This window comes from Schistocerca nitens, chromosome 7 (genome assembly GCF_023898315.1).
Source record: "Schistocerca nitens isolate TAMUIC-IGC-003100 chromosome 7, iqSchNite1.1, whole genome shotgun sequence".
Taxonomy (NCBI): domain Eukaryota; kingdom Metazoa; phylum Arthropoda; class Insecta; order Orthoptera; family Acrididae; genus Schistocerca; species Schistocerca nitens.
The window spans coordinates 228,024,089-228,044,701 of NC_064620.1; positions in this window are offsets into that span (position 1 = coordinate 228,024,089).

Consider the following 20,613-nt stretch of genomic DNA (forward strand, 5'->3'; position numbering starts at 1 on the left):
CGGGGGCCCCTCTATGGAATGGCAACGTAAAATTGTATTTTAAAAATAATTTTCTTTTTAATGTGAAATGAAACGACCCATTTCGTTTACATTGGACAAACTCTGTACGTTCTCGGCCTGATGTTTGGACTGTAGCATCGAACTTTTTCTAGCACGTTAAGGGGCAACGAATCGACGGTCAGGGAGCGACGTCGCAGACGTCGTATTCGCGCAACTACAGCGGAAGGAAGGAAGCCAGCACAGCACTGACGTAACAGCGGCGCCTTGCTTTCTAATGTATGCAGCTCCCAAGACAGGACTTGTACTCGCTTCGTCTCTGATCTCAGGCGGAGAGGCTTCGGCAGTGACGTCACAACGCGCCACACGGGCTGTGGCGAGGAGGTGGGTGAGGTGGCGGTGAGGCAAACAGGCGCCCCTCTGACGTCACGGCCCCGGCGTTCGGCTCCGACTTTCTCCCGTCTGAGTGGCTCCGCGCCGCATAGCGGAGGGTCACTTCCGTCTGCCCGCCTTGACACGCACAAAGTCGGCTTTACGAGTTGCGCCTCGCTGTAGCAAAAGGTTCCGACTGGCCATAAAATGGCACGCGAGGTGCGCAACGAAAATTATTGTCAGCTGTAAAAACTCTTCCTACACCGAGTTCTGATGCTTTCTCAAAATGCCAACTGCACTTACACTGGTTGACGCTCCAACATTTCTACTAACGTCACCAAGCTTACACATTACTACAGTCAACACTTTCCGTATTTTTCCAGATTCTCGTCATAATATGTCCTAAGCAAAGAAATTAAAGCTGAAAGGTGGAAGGAATATACAGAGGGCCCCTACGAGGGAAATGAACTTAAAGTCAAAATTACAGAAAAAGAGGAGTATGTATATGTAGTTGACAGCGAGACATTATAGTGCGAGAATAATTTGGCAGAGCAGTAAAAGACCGACGTCGAAACAAGGCCTCTGGTGTAGACGAAGTTCCCTCGGAACTGTTGAGATTTTTGGGAGACCCGGCCATGACAAAACTACTCCATCTGGTGTGCAAGATATACGAGACGGGCGAAGTACTCTCAGACCTAAAGAAGAACGTAATAACTGCAATTCCAAACATGCCAGGTGCTGACACGATCTATAACTTTAGTAATTGTCCGCCCCGATAGCTGCGTGGAAGCGTGACGCATTGCCGTCCTACGGACCCGGGTTCAATTCCCGGCTGGGTCGGGGATTTTCTCCTCTCAGGGACTAGGTGTTGTCTTCATCATCATTTCGTCCCCATCCGGCGCACAGGTCGCCCAATGTGGCGTCGAATGTAATAAGACCCGCGCCAAGGCGGCCGGACCTGCCCCGCAAGGGGCCTCCCGGCCATTGACGTCAAACGCTCATTTCTATTTCCACTTTAGTAATTCACACTTGCAAAATACTGACGCGAATTATTTACCGCAGACTGGAAAAACTGACAGAGGCCGACCTCGTGGGAGATCAGTTCGGCTTCCAGAGGAATGTTGGAACACGCGAGGCTGTAATAACCCTATGTCTTATATTAGAAGGTAGGAAAGGCATTTGTGGAATTAGAGAAAGCTTTTGACGATGTTGAACGGAAATTCGAAATTCTGAAGGTAGCAAGGATATGTAAAATACAGGGATCGAAACGTTATCTGCAACTACCACAGAAAGTTGACTTCAGTTATAAGACTCGAAGGACATCAAACAGTGACCGTAGAGAAGGGAGTGACAGAGGGCTGTAACCTATCCCCAATGTTATTCTGTCTGTTCATTCATCAAGCTGTGAAGGATATCAAGGAGAAATTTTCAAAGGGAATTATAGGTCATGCAGAAGAAATAAAAACTTTGAGGTTTGCTGACGACGTTGCAGCTCTCTCCGAGATGGTAAAAGCCTTGGAAGAGCAGATGAAGGGAATCTTGGAAGAAATTATAAGTTGAATATAATAGACCGCATAAAAAAAGAAAAATGCAACACCATCAAGAACAAGGTCATTTTATTTGACAATGATGTGGCAAGCAGTTGTACGAATGTGTGATGACAAATTCAGACCAAATGAAACACATGTCACAGTAAAGGGCAACCAAACAGTCGGGGACTGTCCAACCTGGAGACTATGGGCGGCACTTGATTTCCCACAGTCCGTGTGGGCGTTCTGTGGTCGCAGCGTAACGAAATGGTTGGTGAGTTCCCCGTGAAAGCACGTGTTCTACGCCCCTGTTGGAGGTAAAACTACTGAAAAATCCTGGCATGAGACAGAACTTCGTCGAGGTGTGCTATTAGCCAGAGCATGACACGGCCCATCTGCATCAACATCCACATCAATACTCCGCAAGCCACCTTATGGTGTGTGACGGAGGGTACTTCTGATGAATGCCGGACATTTGCCACGCCGGACATTTGCCACACTTGCCCCTTCGCCAGGTAGCTTGAGTAAAGATCCCCCAGGTAAGGGACGCCCTTCCTCGTACTACTTCTGTCCGCTTTCAAACCGCCGTCTCCACATCTTACTCGATACAACCAGTACGTACGGGACCACCTTTTCCGACGTCTTGGCCAAATACAGAGCTTCTTTTCCGAAATCGAAATATTTATAACTTTTCGGAAACGAAAGCAATACCGACGATTATGTCAGTATGTAATTAGTTCTGCCAAGTATAAATATAGGTCCCTTTGTCTGTAGGGTAGCTTCCTTCGCGCTTACTGATTGCGATAGAAACAGTCCATCGGCATGGGAGCAATAAGAAAGGAACGATGTAAACAGAATGCGAATGTACGCTAATCATTTCTTTTTTATCACTGCATTTGTGCCTACTTTAATTACAACTGCATGCCCAAAAGACAATAAGGAAAGAAGAAATGGGAATGGGAATGTTTGAAAAGAAGAACGACATACTCCATATTAAATTACTCTCTAAAATCCGATATCCCATGCGGCGAAACATTAGTTAATAATGTGTAGCGGGACAATGTTCAAAACATGATCGAAAATACGTTCACTAAATAGAGATGAGTGTCGACGTACAATTTCAAAATGTTAAAAATAAGGAAATGAAGTAATACAGAATGCTATGCTTGTAACGTACGTTGCTATTCTACACTGTTTAGCTCTGGTATTTACAGGGTCACAGAGAAAGCATCCTAGGTTTTGGAGGGAAAAGCCGTAACTGTAATGATCTGCACTTAAACAGAAACAAGAAGCACAACTTAAGGAAAAATAAAGTAATGTGTGTTTCAGCTCACAAGTGACATTGAAGCAAATAGTTACATTCGACAACCGGAATGAATTAATAACTGGCTTCTTTTCCCGACCCCCGGCCTTAGATGAAACAGTTGCTGAACAGTTCAAAGAAAACTTGAGTCTCATCACAAATAGGTACGCTACTCATACAATTATAGTTGGCAGTGACGAAATCAACTTGCGTACTTGTTCTAAATGCTTTTTTTAAAATTATTTTGAACAGTTAGTTCACGAGGCCATTCAAATTGTAAATGGTTACGAAAACGCACTTGACCTCTTAGCCACAAATAATCCTGACCATCACGACGAATATAGGGATTAATGAACACACAGTCGAGCGATGTTCAATTCCGTAACAAAGAAATTCACCAAGCAGCTAAAAATTCGGTTGACATCTTTCTAAGAGACAGTCTCCAATCCTTCCAAACCATGTAAGTGAAGACCATATGTGGCTTAAGTTCAAAGAAATAGTGTTACTGAGGCTCGAAATTTGGTGCGGATTTCAATGTGAGATGCATTTAATAGTTTCCACAACGAAAGTTGTAAGTAGGCTGTTTAGGTTTTTATATTGGTAACTCCACGTAGCACTCTGTATGAAAATCACTGGCTGTCTGTGGCTGGTTGGCATTGTTGTAATACTCGCCATTGTAGTGTTGGGCAGCTGAATGTTAACAGCGCGTAGCGTTGCGCAGTTGGGGGTGAGCCGCCAGCAGTGGTGGATGTGGGGAGAGACATGGCGAAATTTTGAGAGCGGATGATCTGGACGTGTGTCCATCAGAGACAGTACATTTGTAAGACTGGATGTAATGAACTGCTATATATATTATGACTTTTGAACACTATTAAGTTTGAATCTTTTATTTAGCTGGCAGTAGTGGAGCTCGCTGTATTGCAGTAGTTCGAGTAACGAAGATTTTTGTAAGGTAAGTGATTTGTGAAAGGTATAGGTTAATGTTAGTCAGGGTCGTTCTTTTGTAGGGATTATTGAAAGTCAGATTGCGTTGCGCTAAAAATATTGTGTGTCAGTTTAGTATTGATCAGAATAAGTACAGAGAGTAATATCTGAGAACGTTCAGTTTTGCTCAGCTGTTTGGAAAGCAAATAACGTAAGAGGTTTATCAGCACAGTAATTCATTAATTTTTCTAAGGGGAGTTTCAAAGTCTCTCTAAAAATGTGGCAGAAAATCCAAAGAGATTCTGCTGCTATGTTAAGTAAACCAGCGGAAAGGCTCAGTAGGTACCTTTACTGAGCGACAGCGATGAGGAGGAGGAGGGGGGAGGGGGGGGAGACAAGGGACCCAACCATTCCGAGCAGGTAAAATCGTGGCAAATGTCCGGCGTGGCAAATGTCCGCATACCCTTCTGATAGCAGTAATAACTCACCCCCTTCCCTGTTCCTATCGCGAATAGCGCGTGGGAAGAACGATTGGCGATAACCTTCGTACACTCCTGGAAATGGAAAAAAGAACACATTGACACCGGTGTGTCAGACCCACCATACTTGCTCCGGACACTGCGAGAGGGCTGTACAAGCAATCATCACACGCACGGCACAGCGGACACACCAGGAACCGCGGTGTTGGCCGTCGAATGGCGCTAGCTGCGCAGCATTTGTGCACCGCCGCCGTCAGTGTCAGCCAGTTTGCCGTGGCATACGGAGCTCCATCGCAGTCTTTAACACTGGTAGCATGCCGCGACAGCGTGGACGTGAACCGTATGTGCAGTTGACGGACTTTGAGCGAGGGCGTATAGTGGGCATGCGGGAGGCCGGGTGGACGTACCGCCGAATTGCTCAACACGTGGGGCGTGAGGTCTCCACAGTACATCGATGTTATCGCCAGTGGTCGGCGGAAGGTGCACGTGCCCGTCGACCTGGGACCGGACCGCAGCGACGCACGGATGCACGCCAAGACCGTAGGATCCTACGCAGTGCCGTAGGGGACCGCACCGCCACTTCCCAGCAAATTAGGGACACTGTTGCTCCTGGGGTATCGGCGAGGACCATTCGCAACCGTCTCCATGAAGCTGGGCTACGGTCCCGCACACCGTCAGGCCGTCTTCCGCTCACGCTCCAACATCGTGCAGCCCGCCTCCAGTGGTGTCGCGACAGGCGTGAATGGAGGGACGAATGGAGACGTGTCGTCTTCAGCGATGAGAGTCGCTTCTGCCTTGGTGCCAATGATGGTCGTATGCGTGTTTGGCGCCGTGCAGGTGAGCGCCACAATCAGGACTGCATACGACCGAGGCACACAGGGCCAACACCCGGCATCATGGCGTGGGGAGCGATCTCCTACACTGGCCGTACACCACTGGTGATCGTCGAGGGGACACTGAATAGTGCACGGTACATCCAAACCGTCATCGAACCCATCGTTCTACCGTTCCTAGACCGGCAAGGGAACTTGCTGTTCCAACAGGACAATGCACGTCCGCATGTATCCCGTGCCACCCAACGTGCTCTAGAAGGTGTAAGTCAACTACCCTGGCCAGCAAGATCTCCGGATCTGTCCCCCATTGAGCATGTTTGGGACTGGATGAAGCGTCGTCTCACGCGGTCTGCACGTCCAGCACGAACGCTGGTCCAACTGAGGCGCCAGGTGGAAATGGCATGGCAAGCCGTTCCACAGGACTACATCCAGCATCTCTACGATCGTCTCCATGGGAGAATAGCAGCCTGCATTGCTGCGAAAGGTGGATATACACTGTACTAGTGCCGACATTGTGCATGCTCTGTTGCCTGTGTCTATGTGCCTGTGGTTCTGTCAGTGTGATCATGTGATGTATCTGACCCCAGGAATATGTCAATAAAGTTTCCCCTTCCTGGGACAATGAATTCACGGTGTTCTTATTTCAATTTCCAGGAGTGTATTAGCTCTAACTTCTAGAATTTTGCTGTCGTGGTCATTTCGCGAGATGTATGTGCGAAGAACTAATGTCGACCAACTCTTCCCGGAAAGTGCTCTCTCGAAATTTCAGTAGTAAACCTCCACCTGATACACAACGCCTCTCTTGTAGTGTCTGCCACTGGAGTCTGCTGAACATCTCTGTAATACTCTCGCCCCTACTAAAAGATCCCGTGACGAAACGCGCCGCTCTTCGTTGGCTCTTCTCTATTTCCTCTGTGTCCTACCTGGTAATAATCCTAGATTGATGAACAATACTGAAGAATCGGTAGAACAAGCGCCTTGCGTTTTAAATGTTGCGTACACGCAGTTGGGAGTGAATGAACCTTTACGATCTACAGGGTTATTTTTTCAATACCGAAAGTTTCAAAGCGTTTGCAAGTGCTTTTCTGTATGTGGACGTAGAACTTCAGTTGCTCGTGTTCCGATTACAAAAGCGCGTGCTGTGGAAATTGGAAATTTGTGGTAAGGTCTTATGGGACCAAACTGCTGATGTCATCGACCCCTAAGCTTACACACTACTTAATCTAACTTAAAGTAACTTACGCTAAGGACAACACACACACACGCATGCCCAAGGGAGGATCCGAACCTCCGACGGGGGTAGGCGTTTGTGGTTTTACGAGTGTGCGGCAGGCAAAAATCTTAGTATCAGATATCACGGATGCACTGTCTGGTTGGCGTCGGTGTGTAACGAATGCAACGGATCTGCTCGGGTTCAATTGACGCTTATAAACTACATCTGTTTCGGCGGAAGTTTGAAATGTTTTTGTGTGACCTTTGCCCTATCGACAAAACTGTTACGCTGTTTTGTCTTTAAGAAGACTGCTGGGAGACAGCTGGAGGGATACTCGAACTGTTAGGTTTCTGACCAGCGCCGAGGCTTGGGAACTTTTGTGAAAGTGGTTGGATTGCTACTGGGCATTTACTGGTGGTACTGAAGTAGTGCCAATATTCACACTGTCTTATAGGTGATGGCGACGCTGGCGACTTACTAAATAATGCGGGGAATTAATCCGGATCAGGCAGCAAAAGTCTGCGACTAAGTCTGTGGAGTAATTCGTCGCGAGACGTCGCCAATAGTGTGAACTCCGGCCGCGGTTGCGAAAGCTCCAAGAGAGGGCGAAAGGGACGATTCAGTTTCTTCTGGCGCAAATCGTCATTCTCATACAAATGACGACTCCATTTTCCCCATATTCTTCAAAGCCAGCCTTACACGGTGTTTCAAAACGAATACATGGGTTTTACAGCTTTGTAACATTTATTACACCAACTTACAATTATAAATAATATACCAAACGATAGAGCAACTCAATTTTTTCTTACAAGTGCTCAATGTACGCACCACTCGTCACACTTCAAGTCGATAGTGAGTTCTTCCCAAATTTTTATCAGGTTTTCTGAAGTAACTGTTGCAATAATGCTGTTTGTAAAGCAGAGACATACATACATGATCATTTATGAACATCCAAAGGTAATAATCGTTCCGTACTCTTCCCTCTGCGCACGCGTATACAAACAAAAAAACTATTCTGAGTTGCTCTTTTAATTGATCCATTATTTATAACTGTAAGTTGTCCGCCCCCAGGAGCTGAGTGGTCAGCGCGACAGAATGTCAATCCTAAGGGCCCGGGTTCGATTCCCGGCTGGGTCGGAGATTTTCTCCGCTCAGGGACTGGGTGTTGTGTTGTCACCATCATTTAATCCCCATCGATGCGCAAGTCGCCGAAGTGGCGTCAAATCGAAAGACTTGCACCCGGCGAACGGTATACCCGATGGGAGTCCCTAGTCACACGACATTTACATTTTTTAAAACTGTAAGTTGAATGTGATGAATATACTAAGTCTTAAAAGACCCAGTATTACGGTACCGAGCGAGGTAGCTAAGGCAGTGGCAAGGCACAGGGAGTTTGTCTTAGATTTTCCGTTGTTTCCCTGGAGCACTTAATCTCCTTTCCCGTTCCTCTGTAATCCGAGCTTGTCGTCTACCTTTAACTACATCATCGTCGACGGGTCATTAAACAACACTATTCTTACCTGCCTTACAGCTATAACTCTTTCTGTAACTTTTGGTACTTGAAAGAAGATCGTGATGCGAAACAATGTTGGTAGAAGAGATTGGTGCACCCGTGGTTTTCAACCAAGTACGCCACAACGCCTGAATAAGATTTAAGTGATTCTGTGACAACTTAGTGGTGAGACTTACGCCATGGGCCTGAAAAATCCTGGGCTCTTTAGGAATGATCGGACGTTTTGTTTAATAATTTTTTCATAATGTGGGGCCACAGTCATAATATATTTCTTTAAAGTCAGTACCGCCATTAGACTGTTTTTTGTTTGCAGTGTTACATTTACACGATCATGATTTCGGCTTCAAAGTGCCATTATCAAGTGTTTTAATGTTATACAGTGCCTAAGATGGCATTTAAAATACACTATTAGAGATATTGTCTAAGGGCCAATATTTCTGGTAAAAGCCTACTGCTTTGTTTTGTCACTGAGTATACCATTTTGACTCAGTGATAAAGCGGTAGGCTTTTACCAGAAAACCCTTAGACAATGTGTCTAATAGTGTATTTTAAATACCATCTTAGGCACTGTATAACATTAAAACACTTGTTAATGGCACTTTGAATCCGAAATCATGATCGTGTAAATGTAACACTCCAAATAAAAAACAGTCTAATGGCGGTACTGACTTTAAAGGACGGTTTATTGGTTGGTTGGGGGAGGTGGGTGGGGGGGGGGGGAAGTTAAGGGAACAAATAGCGACTTCACATTCCCAGGAAGGCCCAGAAACGCATGACAGGTCACAGGTGGCTACCTTTATAGCTGATTTTGTGTGTGTACGTTTAGATTAGGCGCCTCTCAGTCCAATCGGGATAAATATTGTCGCAGGAACCTCAGGATGATGAGAGATCCTTGAAGTGAAAATTTTAATATGTCAGTGGTCAATAGTGGAACAGTTACAAAAAGTAGTTGAGTTTGAGGCACTATCGAAAAGCAGCGGGGGTCATACAGTACTCCCCCATGAGAGTTACCTAAAATCGGACAAGCACAGGGGTGATAAAATACTCTGTACTGGGAGTTACCTAAAATCGGACGTTGATAGGAATGAGATCTTTGGCAAAAACCTAAGAGCCAACATAAAGACTTACTGCATGGAGTAGATGGTGCTGAGTTTGCAACAGTAGTAGAAATTTTAAATCAACCGAGGTAGAACCACAGTCTGAGAGTCTAAGGGACTTTAACCTGAAAATATAGGCAACGATTTCCTGGTACACTATTATAATAGTTACTACGAAAGTACCAGAATCAACTTATTTTTGGTAACATTTTCGGGAAGCAGGGATCTTGTAATCTACATAAAATCAGTGGATAAACAGTCTAGATCGCGATGGTATTTTATTAAAATGACCAGTTTCGGCCTATACTTAGGCCATCGCCAGACAGCACCATCAGCTGTAGTTGACCTCCGTCGTTGAAACTCCTGAGGTCAACTGTCTGATATACGCATCCTCAACTTCAGCTGATGGTGCTGTCTTACGATGGCCTAAGTATAGGCCGAAACCGGTCATTTTAATAAAATACCATCGAGATGTAGACTGTTTCTCCACTGATTTTATATAGAATTAAGTCGTCTGGGATCGCAGCCCTGTTTACGATAGAAATATATCAGACTAAAATGGCTGTCACTCTGAGTAAGGCAGAGTACACTGTTGTGAAACCTGCCGACAAACTCGAACTACAGGCCGAATCGTGATTAACTCGTCCAGGCGCGACTCGGGACACGCCTTCACAGCGTCAGAGTGAAAGTGTGAAATCTTCATTCTGGAAACAGCTTCCAGGCTGTGGCGGAACCATTTCTCTACAGTATCCAGTTCACTAAAGTGTTGCAGGAGAGCTTCTGTCTGTCAAGACGTACTAGATCGAAGATTTACAGTCAGAAGTGATCCTATGATGAGAAATACAAAGGTTTCGAGATTCCATTCTCGCCCGGAACACACTTTGAGCCATTCATAAAGTTGCACGTATTAGACTTGTCAAGTTACAGCCTGAACTTATTTGGAGCTGATGGTACAGATACTGGGATCAACGATCATGGAGTGATGGCGGCAGTGGTTGTCAAGGTACTTAGGAGCACAGCAGAAAACTGTACAAGCTGAATAAGATAATGTCAGTCATGAGAGAGAATAGATCAGTTTTGGCCACGAACGTGTAGAAACACTGTGTCTCACATTCAGTGAATAGTAGAACAAGATTTATAACATATGTACTTGGCAGGTGGTGACTAATGGAAACCCACCTGGGTATACAAACAATGTCAGGAAACTACGTCAGGAAGAGTGATTAAACACAAAAACATAAATCTGAAGATATATGTCTTAAACGAAATGCACTTGGCAGCTCTAAACAATCAGAAATATTCCTCATATGTTAAAGTTCACAGCGACACAATAATCAATGTCCAGACATCTACTGGTGAGTCATGGATCGAATTCAGAGCAACATCTCTAAAGCTGAACTGTTGAATTATGTCTTCAAATGTTCTTTCACAAAGAGCATGCCAGCAATGTTGCCATCATTCAATTGCAGTATTGTTGAAAACATGAATGCCGTGGATATCTGGAAATGACAGCCAACAATTTCAGAACCAGAATAAAAAATGCATAAGAAACTAAAAATGTGAAAGCCATTCTAACTTTGCTGAGCACAGAGTAAAGCATGCGCATTAACCATCTACCATGGGACAGGACATGAAAATTGTTAGAAAGAAGAACTACAACAGAGAATTCCTAACATTATAGGGTAAATTTCAAATAAAGGTAATAAATGACGAAATACATATAGGTAACAACTAACTCATCATTTTAACCACTATAACAACGTTGTTGTTGTTGTGGTATTCAGTCTTGAGACTGGTTTGATGCAGCTCTCCATGCTACTCTATCCTGTGCTAGCTTCATCTCCCAGTACCTACTGCAACCTACATCCTTCTGAATCTGCTTAGTGTATTCATCTCTTGGTCCCCCTCTACGATTTTTACCCTCCACGCTGCCCTCCAATACTAAATTGGTGATCCCTAGATGTCTCAGAACGTGTCCTACCAACCGATCCCATCTTCTAGTCAAGTTGTGCCACAAACTCCTCCTCAATTATATTCAATACCTCCTCATTAGTTATGTGAACTACCCATCTAATCTTCAGCATTCTTCTGTAGCACCACATTTTGAAAGCTTCTATTCTCTTCTTGTCCAAACTAGTTATCGTCCATGTTTCACTTGCATACATGGCTACACTCCATACAAATACTTTCAGAAACGACTTCCTAACACTTAAATCAATACTCGATGTTAACAAATTTCTCTTCTTCAGAAACGCTTTCCTTGCCATTGCCAGTCTACATTTTATATCCTCTCTACTTCGACCATCATCAGTTATTTTGCTCCCCAAATAGCAAAACTCCTTTACTACTTTAAGTGTCTCATTTCCTAATATTATTCCCTCAGCATCACTCGACTTAATTCGACTACATTGCATTATCCTCGTTTTGCTTTTGTTGATGTTCATCTTATACCCACCTTTCAAGACACCATCCATTCCGTTCAACTGCTCTTCCAAGTCCTTTGCTGTCTCTGACAGAATTACAATGTCATCGGCGAACCTCATAGTTATTATTTCTTCTCCGTGGATTTTAATACCTACTCCGAACTTTTCTTTTGTTTCCTTTATTGCTTGCTGAATATACCCATCTGGTTTCCATACAAATTGTAAATAGCATTTCGCTCCCTGTATTTTACCCCTGCCAACTTCAGAATTTGAAAGAGAGTATTCCAGTCAATATTGACGAAAGCTTTCTCTAAGTCTACAAATGCTAGAAACGTAGGTTTGCCTTTACTTAATCTTTCTACTAAGATAAGGCGTAGGGTCAGTATTGCCTCACGTGTTCCAACATTTCTACGGAATCCAAACTGATCTTCCCAGAGGTCCGCTTCTACCAGTTTTTCCATTCGTCTGTAAAGAATTCGCGTTAGTATTTTGCAGCTGTGACTTATTAAACTGATAGTTCGGTAATTCTCACATCTGTCAACACCTGCTTTCTATGGGATTGGAATTATTATATTCTTCTTGAAGTCTGAGGGTATTTCGCCTGTCTCATACATCTTGCTCACCAGATGGTAGAGTTTTGTCAGGACTGGCTCTCCCAAGGCCGTCAGTAGTACCAATGGAATGTTGTCTACTCCCGGGGGCTTGTTTCGACTCAGGTCTTTCAGTGCTCTGTCAAACTCTTCACGCAGTATCATATCTCCTATTTCATCTTCATCTACATCCTCTTCTATTTCCATAATATTGTCCTCAAGAACATCGCCCCTGTATAGACCCTCTATATACTCCTTCTACCTTTCTGCTTTCCCTTCTTTGCTTAGAACTGGGTTTCCATCTGAGCTCTTGATATTCATACAAGTGGCTCTCTTTTCTCCAAAAGTCTCTTTAATTTTCCTGTAGGCAGTATCTATCTTACCCCTAGTGAGATAAGCCTCTACATCCTTACATTTGTCCTCTAGCCATCCCTGCTTAGCCATTTTGCACTTCCTGTCGATCTCATTTCTGAGACGTTTGTATTCCTTTTTGCCTGCTAAATTTACTGCATTTTTATATTTTCTCCTTTCATCAATTAAATTCAATATTTCTTCTAGCCCTCGTCTTTTTACCTACTTGATCCTCTGCTGCCTTCACTATTTCATTCCTCAAAGCTACCCATTCTTCTTCTACTGTATTTCTTCCCCCCATTCCTGTCAATTGTTGCCTTAAGCTCTCCCTGAAACTCTGTACAACCTCTGGTTTAGTCAGTATATCCAAGCCGGCCGAAGTGGCCGTGCGGTTAAAGGCGCTGCAGTCTGGAACCGCAAGACCGCTACGGTCGCAGGTTCGAATCCTGCCTCGGGCATGGATGTTTGTGATGTCCTTAGGTTAGTTAGGTTTAACTAGTTCTGAGTTCTAGGGGACTAATGACCTCAGCAGTTGAGTCCCATAGTGCTCAGAGCCATTTGAACCATCAGTATATCCAGGTCCCATCTCCTTAAATTCCTACCTTTTGCAGTTTCTTCAGTTTTAATCTACAGTTCATAACTAATAGTTTATGGTCAGATTCCACATCTGCCCTGGAAATGTCTTACAATTTAAAATCTGGTTCCTAAATCTCTGTCTTACCATTATATAATCTATCTGAAACCTTCTAGTTGCAAACAGAAATGTAGAAAATAAGCAGAGTGATTAATAACTTAATAACAACAGCCCCCCGCCCCTATGAATTACCTCGAGGAAAAGTATCCGTTAACACACAGTCAGCAGGGATTCAGAAAATATCGTTCTTGTAAAACATGACTAGCTCTTTATTCTCATGAAGTAATGAGTGCAATCGGCGGAGGATCCCAAACATTTCCGTATTTCTAGATTTCCAAATCGCTTTTGAAACCGTTCCTCACAAGCGGCTTCTAATCAAACTGCGTGCCTGCTGAGTAACGTCTCAGTCGTGCGACCGGTTTCGTGATTCCTTGTCAGAAATGTCACAGTTCGTAGTAACTGATGGAAAGTAATCGAGTGAAACAGGATTGATATCTGGCGTTATACAACGAAGTGTTGTAGGTCCTCTGCTCTTTCTAATCTATATAAATGATTCAGGAGGCAATGTGAGCAGCCATCTTAGATTGTTTGCCGACGAAATTTCAATTTTCAACTATCTCTTCAGCATGCGAAAATATTTTGTTGACACCCACCTACATCGGGAGAAATGTTGTAATAAAATAAGAGAAATCAGAGCTCCCACGGAAAGGTTAAAGTGTTCGTTTTTTCCCTGAGCTGTTCGAGAGTGGAACGGTAGAGAAATAGAGTGAAAGTGGTTTGATGAACCTCCTGACAGGCAGTTAAGTGTGAATTACAGAACAGTCGCGTGAATGTAGAAGTAGATCGGACTACATGCAGGCATCACAGCACAAACAGAAGAACAAGAGACACCCAGCGACAGTTGCAACTCTGGATACAATAAACACTCACAAAAACTACACACAGTGAACAGTAAAAGTGAGGTGTTCAGTTGAACATTGTTCGAAAATAGCCAAAAATCGGGCAACCTGCTGTATGCAGAGAAAGAGAATACAACTCTACGACAGCAAATATGGATTAATAAGATCACAAATCGTAAGAAGAAGTAAATATTTTGCTGCAAAAAGTCGTTGTCGCCTAAGAAAAAAAACTGTTACATAGTAACACGTCAGTAATGATTGTATAACACATTTATACATATATATATATATATATATATATATATATATATATATATATATATATATATATATATATATATTTCAGGTGCTGGCCGTTGTGGCCGAGCGGTTCTAGGCGCTTCAGCCTGGAACCGCGCGACCGCTAAGGTCTCAGGTTCGAATCCTGCCTCGGGCATGGATGTGTGTGATGTCCTTAGGTTCGCGACCGCTAAGGTCTCAGGTTCGAATCCTGCCTCGGGCATGGATGTGTGTGATGTCCTTAGGTTAGTTAGGTTTAAGTAGTTCTAAATTCTAGGGGACTGATAACCTCAGATTTTAAGTCCCTTAGTGCTCAGAGCCATTTGAACCATTTATTTCAGGTCATTGGAAATGCTCCACAATTAAAAAGAAGCGAAACTCTTATGCCACAAAACAAGCTGCCTTTCATTTAGTTGCATTGATGGAACGCATCTCCAATAACAGTAGTAGAAATGTAGCAGAGCTGCTGAAGCTGGTGAAACGCTGGCCTCCACAGTATATGAGGGAGTGCCAGCCGAGTTGTTTTGTGTGTACAGCGGGATCTGCGAGTGAACCAGTTCCGCTGTAGACCTCTGCTTACTGCAGGTCCTTCGAGAAGAGGAATAACTCTATCGGTTGTAGGCGAACACAGGTCACACAGATGTACCAGCTTACGGGATACACTGCCAACTTTGTCAGTGCATTCAGGGCTTCCTAGAAAATAGAACACAGCATGTATTGTTGTGGACAGAAATCTTCAGGCGTAACAGTAACTTCGGCCGTACCGCATATGAGTGTCATAGGACCTGCAATGTTTGCGACCTATGCAGGGTGAAAATTATTTAAACCGACAAACTCTGGTAGGTTGCACGCGACATCAAAACAAGTATTTTTCTCTAATGCCATATTTCCCTGTGATAATTTTTAAACCTTGGTAAGATGTTTTCTCTGAATGAAAATTAATTAAACCAATAAATTCTGGGAGGTTGAATGGAACACTGTAAACACTTTTCAAATATGTTTCCTGTGAGGCACAATTTTATGAGGTCATCAAGCCTTACTTGCAGTAGACAAAAAGAAACACAAATTATTTTTAATTCTTTTTTACTAAAAAACAACAACATTAACACAAAAAATTACTTAAGATACAGTAGAGGTTAAAAAATGCTTGCATTGACTATTGATTTGTAAATGAAGGTTGACAGGTTCTGTCTAACACGCTCAAAGGCTGAGGATTGTTTTCAATTTCTCCGGCTGCTGCTTCTATCGGGGTAACTAGATCGTTCAACCGTGATTTTGGAAAAAGGTTGCGCATCTCAACGCACACCAAAAGTGTTCAGAGTAAGCCATGATACAAGACCACCTCTGCCAGTCCACTTCCCTGGAAACTGTCGGTTCAAGAATCGACGCACAGGACGTCATCCAGTGATTCTGGCAATGTAGTGGCGAGGGAATGGTAGTAATGACTGCCATTTGATGGCCTATTTAGGACATAGGTCCCATTTAAATAGTTACCAACAACACCGGCCCACACATTCACGTAGAACCGCGTCTGATGACTGCGAGTAAACGTAGCAGATTGATGAAACTCTTCCAAACATGTGAACCGTGGATGCACGCGTAGCGAGACCCCATCGCTATGTGGGAGGCACCAACCACGTCAGTGTACTCACTCCAAGTGCGTCGCTCCATTAGTGAACAAGTACTGTGCTGGATCAAGATGTACAGCTAAATGCGATTATAAAACAGCTACTACAACTGAACAATGAAGTATGCTCTCTACCGGTACTACAGGAACCTTTAGAACACAAATCAGTCATTGCAACTGAAGAGTGAATACGCCCTTTACCGGATTAAATAAGGCTTACAGGAAATTATGAGATTAGAGAACAACATTTGTTTTGGTGCAAGTGCAATCTCCCAGAGTTTGTCAGTTTAAATAAGTTTCACACTGTATAAATATTCCGGTGGATAACGCCAGAAGTTCTGTAAGGCTGTTGCTGCTGCTTAGAGGACAGTTGCAATGCTATAAAACTGAAGCAAATTTCAGGAAGACCTGTAGAGGGACTGGCAGTTGACCCCCGAAACACAAAAGAAAGGTGCTGCGTACATTAGAAAGAAAGTTGTCATTACCGTTCATTTATACCATGCGTGATAAAACACTAACGACATAAGTGCCGTAAAATACCTAGCGGTAGATATCCGGAGCGACCTAAAGTGGAATGAAGAAATAAGATTAGTTGTCGTTGAAGTAGATGCCACAACACAAAGGAAAATGTAATTCATACAAGAAAGAAGTGACTTGCAAAAGACTGGTTAAACAGAATCTTGAGTAGCGTTAGTCAGTCTGGGATACTCAGCTGAGAGGACTGATAACGAGACAGAGGTGACGTAAAGAAGGATGGTAGCTTTCGTTATGGGATCGTTCAGCACGTACGAAATGCTCTTAATATTGCAGTGGCATGCGAGTACACGTGCAGTACACCATGTTGTTGTTGTTGTGTTGTTGTGGTCTTCAGTCCTGAGACTGGTTTGATGCAGCTCTCCACGCTACTCTATCCTGTGCTAGCTTCTTCATCTCCCAGTACCTACTGCAACCTACATCCTTCTGAATCTGCTTAGTGTATTCATCTCTTGGTCTCCCACTACGATTTTTACCCTCCACGCTGCCCTCCAATGCTAAATTTGTGATCCCTTGATGCCTCAAAACATGTCCTACCAACCGATCCCTTCTTCTAGTCAAGTTGTGCCACAAAATTCTCTTCTCCCCAATCCTATTCAATACCTCCACATTAGTTACGTGATCTACCCACCTTATCTTCAGTATTCTTCTGTAGCACCACATTTCGAAAGCTTCTATCCTCTTCTTGTCACACTAGTTATCGTCCATGTTTCACTTCCATACATGGCTACACTCCATACAAATACTTTCAGAAACGACTTCCAGACACTTAAATCTATACTCGATGTTAACAAATTTCTCTTCTTCAGAAACGCTTTCCTTGCCATTGCCAGTCTACATTTTATATCCTCTCTACTTCGACCATCATCAGTTATTTTACTTCCTAAATAGCAAAACTCCTTTACTACTTTAAGTGTCTCATTTCCTAATGTAATTCCCTCAGCATCACCCGATTTAATTTGACTACATTCCATTATCCTCGTTTTGCTTTTGTTGATGTTCATCTTATATCCTCCTTTCAAGACACTGTCCATTCCGTTCAACTGCTCTTCCAAGTCTTTTGCTGTCTCTGACAGAATTACAATGTCATCGGCGAAACTCAAAGTTTTTACTTCTTCTCCATGAATTTTAATGCCTACTCCGAATTTTTCTTTTGTTTCCTTTACTGCTTGCTCAATATACAGATTGAATAACATCGGGGAGAGGCTTCAACCCTGTCTCACTCCTTTCCCCACCACTGCTTCCATTTCATGCCTCTCGACTCTTACAACTGCCATCTGGTTTCTGTACAAATTGTAAATAGCCTTTCGCTCCCTGTATTTTACCCCTGCCACCTTCAGAATTTGAAAGAGAGTATTCCAGTTAACATTGTCAAAAGCTTTCTCTAAGTCTACAAATGCTAGAAACGTAGGTTTGCCTTTTCTTAATCTTTCTTCTAAGATAAGTCGTAAGGTTAGTATTGCCTCACGTGTTCCAACATTTCTACGGAATCCAAACTGATCTTCCCCGAGGTCCGCTTCTACCAGTTTTTCCATTCGTCTGTAAAGAATTCGCGTTAGTATTTTGCAGCTGTGACTTATTAAACTGATAGTTCGGTAATTTTCACATCTGTCAACACCTGCTTTCTTTGGGATTGGAATTATTATATTCTTCTTGATGTCTGAGGGTATTTCGCCTGTCTCATACATCTTGCTCACCAGATGGTAGAGTTTTGTCATGACTGGCTCTACCAAGGCCATCAGTAGTTCTAATGGAATGTTGTCTACTCCCGGGGCCTTGTTTCGACTCAGGTCTTTCAGTGCTCTGTCAAACTCTTCACGCAGTATCTTATCTCCAATTTCGTCTTCATCTACATCCTCTTCCATTTCCATAATATTGTCCTCAAGTACTTCGCCCTTGTATAAACCCTCTATATACTCCTTCCACCTTTCTGCTTTCCCTTCTTTGCTTAGAACTGGGTTGCCATCTGAGCTCTTGATATTCATACAAGTGGTTCTCTTCTCTCCAAAGGTTTCTTTAGTTTTCCTGTAGGCAGTATCTATCTTACCCCTAGTGAGACAAGCCTCTACATCCTTACATTTGTCCTCTAGCCATCCCTGCTTAGCCATTTTGCACTTCCTGTCGATTTCATTTTTGAGACGTTTGTATTCCTTTTTGCCTGCTTAATTTACTGCATTTTTATATTTTCTCCTTTCATCAATTAAATTCAATATTTCTTCTGTTACCCAAGGAATTGTATTAGCCCTCGTCTTCTTACCTACTTGATCCTCTGCTGCCTTCACTACTTCATCCCTCAGAGCTACCCATTCTTTTTCTACTGTATTTTTTTCCCCCATTCCTGTCAATTGTTCCCTTATGCTCTCCCTGAAACTCTCTACAACCTCTCGTTCTTTCAGTTTATACAGGTCCCATCTCCTTAAATTCCCACCTTTTTGCAGTTTCTTCAGTTTCAATCTGCAGATCATAACCAATAGATTGTGGTCAGAATCCACATCTGCCCCTGGAAATGTCTTACAATTTAAAACCTGGTTCCTAAATCTCTGTCTTACCATTATATAATCTATCTGATACCTTTTAGTATCTCTAGGATTCTTCCAGGTATGCAACCTTCTTTTACGATTCTTGAACCAAGTGTTAGCTATGATTAGGTTATGCTCTGTGCAAAATTCTACACGGTGGCTTCCTCTTTCATTTCTTCCTCCCAATCCATATTCACCTACTATGTTTCCTTCTCTCCCTTTTCCTACTGACGAATTCCAGTCACCCATGACTATTAAATTTTCGTCTCCCTTCACTACCTGAATAATTTCTTTTATCTCGTCATACATTTCATCAATTTCTTCATCATCTGCAGAGGTAGTTGGCATATAAACCTGTACTACTGTTGTAGGCATGGGCTTTGTGTCTATCTTGGCCACAATAATGCGTTCACTATGCTGTTTGTAGTAGCTAACCCGCACTCCTATTTTTTTATTCATTATTAAACCTACTCCTGCATTACCCCTATTTGATTTTGTATTTATAACCCTGTAATCACCTGACCAAAAGTCTTGTTCCTCCTGCCAGCGAACTTCACTAATTCCCACTATATCTAACTTTAACCTATCCATTTCCCTTTTTAAATTTTCTAACCTACCTGCCCGATTAAGGGATCTGACATCCCACGTTCCGATCCGTAGAACGCCAGTTTTCTTTCTCCTGATGACGACGTCCTCTTGAGTAGTCCCCGCCCGGAGATCCGAATGGGGGACTATTTTACCACCGGAATATTTTACCCAAGAGGACGCCATCATCATTTAATCATACAGTAAAGCTGCATGTCCTCGGGAAAAATTACGGCTGTAGTTTCCACTTGCTTTCAGCCGTTCGCAGTACCAGCACAGCAAGGCCGTTTTGGTTAATGTTACAAGGCCAGATCAGTCAATCATCCAGACTGTTGCCCCTGAAACTACTGTTTAAAGGCTGCTGCCCCTCTTCAGGAACCACATGTTTGTCTGGCCTCTCAACAGATACCCCTCCGTTGTGGTTGCACGTACGGTACGGCCATCTGTATCGCTGAGGCACGCAAGCGTCCCCACCAACGGTAAGGTCCATGGTTCGTGGGGGGGATACACCATGGCGAGGTTTATTGTTAAGGTTCCGGTCGCGAGCGTTCCACGAAGATTTCGGGGAACGTGTTACTTCTCACGAAAGATGTGTCAGCAAATGAGCATGATGGAAAACCTGGAAAAATTAGGTGTCATACTTGAGTCTTGCCTATAAGCATTTTTCCCGTGCACTGTTCTCATCTGGAACAGGAAAGAGGGCAGTCTGCAGAGAAAACGAGCAGGCAATATTTTAACCATGGAGACAAGTTCTGGGCAGGCCAACACTAGCGCGCTTTTACAACGGTTGGACAATAATATGGAGACACCGAGAGAAGTATATGCTTGAACATAAATGCAGATGCTCCACGTTGCGTTGTTGTATTTGAGCACTAACGGCACCTGTGCAGTGCCGGCAATACGTTGCAGGTG